We start from the raw sequence: 8,348 nt of genomic DNA on the forward strand, positions 1-8,348 counted from the left end.
GGAATCTGGGGATGTACTGTATGGTGATTAACACAATATAATAAAATAAAATTTAAAAAAAAAAAAGAAAGCTGTAGTCAGCAGAATGGGTTTAGGGGTAAGAAAGGAGAAGTCCTTTCTTTTCTGAGGGGATTTCCATCACATGTTTTCAAAGACAGCATTACAGGGAGATCGTAGGAGATGTGAGGGCCTTTATGGAACTTATCCCTGGGAAGACATGGCTACCATGTATAGGTGAGACATACAGACACATTTAAGGACTAAACCCATAAGGAACAGCAGAGAGAAAGTTGGATTCATTCATTAATTGCACATATTTATGAATGACCTAACATGGGTTAAGCAGTCTACAAAGTGCTGAATGAATGCCAAATTGAATCATCTTTCAGTTATTCACCCCCATAGTCTTACCCTAAGGTGGGGATACCACCTCTCATTAAGCATCAGAAAACTTTGCGTTTGCTTCTAGTACTCACACATGCTTGGAAGATGGAGATCTTTTAATAGAACTGGGCATAATTTTTCTTCCCACTTAGCCAGTGAGCCATCTTAGTGCTAAATTTGGTATTAAGTATCATAAGAAAAAGCCCTGTACTGTTCACACTGATGTGTCACCTTGTTACTTGTGTTTGAACTAGCATCGAGAGACAAAGTACACAAAAGCAAATCAATGACATCTTGTTCTGAAATAAAATCACCTTTATACGTATGGAAACCAAAAAAGCCCATTGTTACAATCTTCCATCATTATCACCATCATCAAAAAGCACTAATTGAAGGCTGAATTTCTGGGAATCATATACCATTGCTCAGAGAAAGTCTACCTCTTCCACATGTTTACAATCTGAGGGAGACACACACTGAGCCAGATAGATGGCCAAAGGAAGGAGACACAACTAATTCACAAACGCTGGACAAACACAAACAGATAAGAGTAAATATTGGTTTTGTATGAAAGCCAAGAGAGTAGTGCATTCTCTCACATCTTACAGAAGAGAACCTTGTTCCCACAGACAGAGAGCCATCGTTGTGTCCCAGCCTCCCTGGATTCCACAGGGATTGAAAGTCCCTGAGGAAATGTGACATGACCTGCAATGGAGTGTTTTGGACCAGTCAGAAGGTGTGAAGGGCTTCCGGACCTTTGTTGAAAAGGTATTAGAAAGAGGGGAGATAAGAGGAGCGGGAGTAGGGAGCACAGGAGCTTCTCCTCTTTCTGGAGAGAGGGCTTCTTCTGAGTTGTCAGTTTGCCAAGTCCCTCTGCACAGAGGTTCTCTGAATTGGCTTTCTTTTCTTTTCTTTTCTTTTCTTTTCTTTTCTTTTCTTTTCTTTTCTTTTCTTTTCTTTTCTTTTTTTTTTTAAGATTTTATGTATTTATTCGACAGAGATAGAGACAGCCAGCAAGAGAGGGAACACAAGCAGGGGGAGTGGGAGAGGAAGAAGCAGGCTCATAGTGGAGGAGCCTGATGTGGAGCTTGATCCCGTAACACCAGGATCATGCCCTGAGCCGAAGGCAGACGCTTAACCACTGTGCCACCCAGGCGCCCCTGAATTGGCTTTCTAAAGTGGATCGTCCGTAATGGAGATAGTTAATTGCCCTCACTCCCCCACTGCTGTGCTTTGGTGGGAAGGTATGACCACGAGTAAGTGCACATCCCCAGAGAGAGGGAGCTGCAGAGGAAAGTTTGCCCCAGCCAACCATTCTGAAATCCACAGAATAGAATGTGAGGGTATTTGGAAATACCTATATAATCAGTGGGCGTTATCTGGTTTTCATTCTCGTGCCACAAGGGCCTTTTGGGAGGAGTATACCATGCTTGTGTAAGTGTCAAGAAGACTTGGCAAGAGCCAAGTGTGCATGTTTTCATGTGTGTGGTGTGTGTAAGTGAGAGTGTATATTTGTATGATGTGTGTGATCATGCATGTGTTTTTGTGTGTGAGAATGTGTGTGGGAAGGTTCGTGTGTGAGTTTTGTTCATAAGTGTATGTGAGTGAGGGTGTGTGAATGTGCGGTTTGGGTTAGCCAGTGTAGGCATGTGTGAGAGCTTGTGTGTGTGTGTGTGTGTGTGTGTGTGTGCGTGCCCAAACACATGTACATGTGTCTGAGGGCTCTTGAAGAACAAGAACCTGGATTCCAGCTGGTGATATGGGCAGTATTTCTGGAAATTACTTCTGACTCATGAACACTCTTAAGACCAGCTAAAATAATACAAAACAATTCAAATGTGCAGAAACTTGGATTTGCTTTCTTTACATAAGGAAAGTTGCTATTGAAAAAGGAATTTATCGGAGGGTTTCCTGAACACAATAGAGGCACTGCATCTTCCCTGACTCAGTGTGACCTTTTGCTAGCCTTCACTGCTGGGTCCTATCAGGCTGTGGATGTCAGCTGCAGTCGTAACCAATTTTGCTCAGAGCTCAAACTTACAGAGCTATCTGCCTGACCTCATTGCAGATTTCATGCCATGGCATGAGTAGCTAATGGAAACCACAGTAAGCTGGCAGTCAGGAGTACTCGTGTGACCCGGGGAAGGTCAGTTTAGCTCTCGGGACTTAGACTATTCTTTGGCCAACCTGGGAGAAGCACCCTCTGCCTCACCTTTCTTGAAAACTCTTGAAAAAAGATGAGATGAGGGTAGAAAGATGTTGAAAAAAAGCACTAACCCTATTATTTAACAATTACCTTTTGATACTAAGCAATAAAATCAAGAGGGTCAGAAATCAGCCCTTGTGGTCTCTGGAGACCAGGCCCAGTTTCCTTAGATTCCCATGGCTCCTTGCATGGCAGCCACCCATAAAAGGAGGGAGAAAAAGAACATTCTTTTTTTTGGTTGACTGTCCCAATTCATCAATTTAGAATAAACTTTTATATTCTACTATCTCTACATAAAATTTGATTTTAAAAATCCCTGAACTTCTATCTTTGCACATCTGCTTCTGTCTTAGCCTGTTTCCCTCCTGCAGGGAATAGCCTGTCCCCCACACGTCTGAGGTCATCTTTGCCCTCTTGTCACCTGGAAGCAAGCGGTAATACTTCTCACCAAGCTTGAAGACAGCAGTGGACAGTCCAGACCCCTGTTGGAGTCACATCCAGACTCTGCCCCACAGTTTCCACCCTTCGCTCATTGGAAGGAAGAGGGAGGCCTGGATCCCGGTCAGATCTGGGCCGATAGGAATTGCGCTGTGGACGCCAATTTAGATTTCCTTTCTCCAAATGGTACATACTGTGGGCACAGATAATCTCTTTGGAAGTTTAGATCAAAGAAATAAGGGTCACAGATAATCGTTGTTCTTTCATGTCTGTGATGAGAACCATCAGAATCCCTTTGCCACAGTACTAATTCCTTCTTCATATCTCAGCCAGGTCCCTCCCTGACTTTGGAATACTTCCTTCTATTCACTGAATATTTGTGGAGCACCTCTCTGTTCCAGTTAATGGGTTGGGAATTAGAGGGTGCAGGCAGCAAACAGGACACACATAGAGTCCAATGGGCACAGAAGACTTGAACCTCTGACTAGAGGAAAATATAGTGTGTTACAGAAGTGGGTGTGCAGATGGTGATGAGGATAGAGCACGGGATTTAACCTTCCTAGGGGTCAGGGGAAGCATCCTTGGGGAGATAACTTAAAACGAAAATTTGAAGTGCTTGCAGTGTAAGTTCCATGAGGACAGTCTCCAGAAGAAGCCTGAAATAGGAAATGTTCCCTAAATATTTGTTTAAGGAATAACAGAGTTAACAAAAGGAGATGATTCTATGGAGAATATTCTAGATAAAGGGAACTTCACATCTGATTGCCATGTCATCTGCCCAGCATAGCAAAAGAAGTCCTCAGGGCTGCACTGGAGAGAGTGAAAGAAGAAGACTAGAAGCCAAAGCTGGACATGGAGACAGAGAGAGTTTGTGGTGGCCCTTGAACCTGGTAAGGGCTTTGGGCTAGTTTGGGGTTACGAGGAACCAATAAAAGCTTTGAGGTGCCACATTGCTCAGACAGGTGCCACACAGGTTAAGGTGGTCCTTCTCAAACTCTCATATGCAATTGAACCACTTGGGCATCTCGTTAAGATGCAGGTTGATTCAAGAGGTGGAAGCTGGGGTTCTGGACCAGCTTGAAGGGGGCTAATGCTGCTGATTCCAGGGACTAAATTTTTGAGTAGCAAAGGTACAAAATGTGGCATAAATGTCGACTTTCTGACCACATAACATCTATACTCCTTCCTGATAGACGATTGTAAAATTCTGCCATTTATTTTGGTGCCTAGGATCATTACTTCTCAGAACTGGCATGATTCTTTAGTCTAAGATACCTAATCTAAGGCATTCCTTTTTCTGCGGAGGAAATGTAGCCTGTCTCTAGGGAAGTCATCTGCCTACAGTGACCCAGTTTAATAGCAGCAGTGGTGGGTCTGGACCCCAGGTTTTCCTGAGTATCTGCTAAAAATTCTGTTTGACTAAACTATCTCCCTTTTCCACATGGCCTTTCTCCTACTGTGTCCCATCAGGATATGGGTGGAGGCTGGCTGGGCCTAGAAACAGGCGATCAGCCCATACCGGAGAGGATTCTGGACACTATCCGAATCCTGGAGGATTAACTCAGCGCTCTGTGGCCTTGGACCTAGGCCAGCTCAGAAAGTTTCCCAAGCCTGGATTAGCCACAGCCTGAGATGTGCTCATAGTAACTGTATTATGGTCTTTCTCTTTTCTGGATTTTAGTGAGTTCTGGAAGTTTGCCCATCAGGTGATATCCTCCCGGTGCCAAGAGTGAATGACTGATGTTCCTAGCTACCAGGGTCGGGCCTAGGAAAACCTGCAGTAGTGGGAGCTCACCTGTATGGCGTCAAAGTAGGAGGGACTATAGAATATTCCTCCAACTAAAAATATCCCTAACTTGCTTATCATTGTTGACTACAATTCCACCATCAGTTATTCATTCTTTAGGTTGAGAAGTACCTCATAGTCCATTCCCTTTTAAAAAACCTGAGAATGTTAACTATTAAGTCACTACCAGCTTAGTAAAAATTAGATCATCAGCTCTTGTCCAGATTAGGGAAGGTGACTTGGTTAGAAAGACCAAGATGGAAACGAGGAGTAGGGGAAAGCAGAGAAGGAAAGGCAGGAGACACTACAGATAAAGCTTGCTAATTTCACCATCTTGTTCAGGGCCAGCTCTGATTTTGACCTCCAGATGCTTCCTATTTTTTATGGCTCCTAATCAAAGTTGGTGGTGATGTAAGGACCTGGACTAAAACCAGGCTTTCAGATTCTGGGTGGAGTTTACAGTAAAGATATGAGTAATACCTGACACTTACATGCGGGTCTCCATCCCCCAGACAGTATGAATCCCCCCAAAATCCCATGTGCCACATCTAGGGTGGGATAGAGATGAGCTTAGGGTCAAGGACAGAGGTATAGGATTTTCGAGCAAGAATGAAAAATGCACTTTGGTTAAATAAAACTTACCATGGTCCTTTGAAATGATGTCCTGCCACTTTCAAAGCATTGACACATAAATGACTTAACTTTATTTTTAAAACGACCCTGTCAGGAAGGAAGGCAAATATTGGTTCCTGAGGGACTTGTTTAAAAATGCAACATTTCTGAGCTTCAGCCTGGACATTCTCATACAGTGGATTTGGGGAATGGCCTTGGAATCTGAATTTTAACAGTGTGTACGGTAAGGGTGGGCTAGTCTTTAAGAAATGCAGACTACTTCATAATAGAGCTGGTGGGTTACCCAGAATGCTGGATTTGATCTTTTAGAGGGTCGGAACTTTGTTCCATCCATATCGGCATCTCTTCCAGTGCCTAGTACAATGCTTCGCTCGTATCATGTTCTTAACAGATGTTGGCAGAAGGTCAGAGAAATATTCATAGAAGAAGTGGCATCTGAGCAGGACAGTTTTAAATAATCAGGACTAGGAGACTAGGTTTTGGGTAGAAGATCTTCCAGAAGGGAGAAATATCAAAAGCAAGGGCATGGATATGGGGTTTTCCAGGGATTGCACAGAAGTCCTATTATTTGATCATAGAGTATGTATCAGGAAGAATTGGGAGATACAATTACAAAAATGTGGCAAAATCATGTGGTAGAGAACCTTGACTTTAGGGATCTGGATAATTCCAAAGTAATGGGGAGATGTTGAAATCCATGTCTACATATGTTTGGGATACAAGGTAGGCTAACGCCATATCAGATGGGATTTGTTTCCACTGCTAAACTACCTTCTTACTAGAACAAAGCAATTTGGGAGGGTTTCTTTTTCTTTTTTTTTTAAGATTTTATTTATTTACTTGATGGAGAGAGAGACTGCCAGTGAGAGAGGGAACACAGGCAGGGGGAGTGGGAGAGGAAGCAGCAGGCTCCCAGGGGAGGAGCCTGATGTGGGGCTCGATCCCAAGACTCTGGGATCACGCCCTGAGCTGAAGGCAGACGCTTAACGACTGACCCACCCAGGCGCCCCTGGGAGACTTTTGTTTAAACTCCAAACAGCAAAAGCCTTGACATTGCCTAAACTGTCATCTGCACACATCTCCTTAGGCATTCTCGACTCCCCATACCAATTACCACCTGCCTGGCACTGGGTCTTAAATCTTTATCCCCAGCCCATCCTCTCTGGAGCTTATGATTCCAGGTCCTGCCTGAGCAGATGTCCAATAGGTACCTTACCTCCAGCATCCTCTGATACGGACCCAGTATTTTCCCCTAGCCCTCTTTTTATATTTCCCATCTGGTTTAGGGTATTCACCAACTCACCTAACGCATCTGAACAAAGAATCTCGGGGATTCCATTTCTCATAGATGGTCCCTTTTCCCACCCCAGGGAAGTTTGCAATAGAAATAATAATTTTTGCTTTTCTTTTTCACATTTCCACATGCATGATTTCTTCCAATTCCAGCTACAACCATCTATCTCTAAAGTGGTAGCTGGGAAGGAAGTTCTATTACGATAGGAAAATGGAGAAAAGGCGGTCAATATTCAGTACTTGTCTATCAAGACAGGATTTCTGAGTTCCTAATTAGATTAATCTTCAAAGCAGGACTTTACTGAAAGAAAAAACTTTTTTTTTTCCTCAAAATTCCTTAAAATACTAGTAGCTTATCAAGAGCCAGCCCTCGGGGTGCCTGGGTGGCACAGCAGTTAAGCGTCTGCCTTCGGCTCAGGGCATGATCCCAGAGTCCTGGGATTGAGCCCCACATCAGGCTCTTCTGCTATGAGCCTGCTTCTTCCTCTCCCACTGCCCCTGCTTGTGTTCCCTCTCTCGCTGGCTGTCTCTCTCTCTGTCTAATAAATAAATAAAATCTTTAAAAAAAGAAGAGCCAGCCCTTAAGGGCTAAAAACTGTAAGTCAGGGCTGGAGAGGTTTCAAGATCCATATCCTCCAGGAAGTCCCCTTGTGGAGAGGAGAGGAAGCCCAACCCTTGTGGTCCAGTGAGGAGTGAAAAGGGGAAGAGGGTCTGAGACATAGGTTAGAGACATGTGTCCCGATTCCTCCTCGGCAAGCTGAAGCCCCAGAGGGTGGCGTTGGTAGAGAAGTGGAGGAAAACTTGTAAAACATAAAGTGTGTGCCCGGGCCTCACCCCTGAGCTCTAGGAGGAGACAGCAGCCCTAGTGTGACACTAGCATGGGAAACTGCAGCAGAATAGAAATGGCCCTGCAACATAATGGCCTGCCGGGGGTAAGGCGCCTGAGTTTCCCGCACTTCCAGATTATTTGGAGTGAGCCATAAAGGCCTGTATGCTGAGCAAGCACAGGGTCAGCAGAGTGGAAAAATGGAAAGTGAGGCTGAGGCTCTGAGGGGGCAGAGGTGGCCACAAGCTGGGCTGGTCAGGTGGGGACATCTCCAGGCCCTGAGTGAAGTGCATGCGGGGCAGACAGCAGCAGTGAAAGGCAGCAGGGTGCCCAGTGCTCAGAGATGTAAGTACCGCTATTGGGCACCCAGACAGCCCAGAGCCCACAGTGAGCCCTGTGGGCACCGATCCACAGGAATCTTGAGGTCACAGGCTTCTCATACACCTCGACACTGTCTCGGGGGAGGCAAAGCCATGAAGAGGAAACCTGAAAGACTGAGCCTTTGCCTGAAAGACTGAATTACCCCAGTGAGACTGTTGGGCCCAGAGCTGGCCAAATACTCATAATTACGATGGCATACTATTTGGCAATAAAAGGGAATGAAGGACTGATACACGCTACAGCACGAATGACCTTGAAACCATTATGTTAAGTGAAAGAAGCCAGTCCTTAAAAGCACACATTTTCAGTTTATTGCTTTCGGTTGGATATTTAAAAAATCTTTAACATTATTGGAAATACCCTACAATAAGAATACCGCTGAGGATATTATTAATTAACAT

The 8,348-nt window shown here is 44.5% G+C and overlaps 1 long non-coding RNA gene across 2 annotated transcripts in view; it reads left to right on the plus strand.

Annotated features, from left to right (window-relative positions):
* The window catches only part of LOC117803343, a 61,067-nt gene extending 54,767 nt beyond the window's left edge, over positions 1 to 6,300 (plus strand). The window contains exons 3-4 of one of the 2 annotated variants that reach the window (XR_004627102.1): positions 1,014 to 1,152; positions 2,962 to 6,300. This is a non-coding gene — a long non-coding RNA (uncharacterized LOC117803343). Of the gene's footprint in view, positions 1 to 1,013; positions 1,272 to 2,961 lie in introns of those variants that run through there. The other variant, XR_004627101.1, reaches the window with a different exon arrangement.
* The last annotated feature ends 2,048 nt before the right edge of the window (positions 6,301 to 8,348 follow it).

This window comes from Ailuropoda melanoleuca, chromosome 8 (genome assembly GCF_002007445.2).
Source record: "Ailuropoda melanoleuca isolate Jingjing chromosome 8, ASM200744v2, whole genome shotgun sequence".
NCBI lineage: Eukaryota > Metazoa > Chordata > Mammalia > Carnivora > Ursidae > Ailuropoda > Ailuropoda melanoleuca.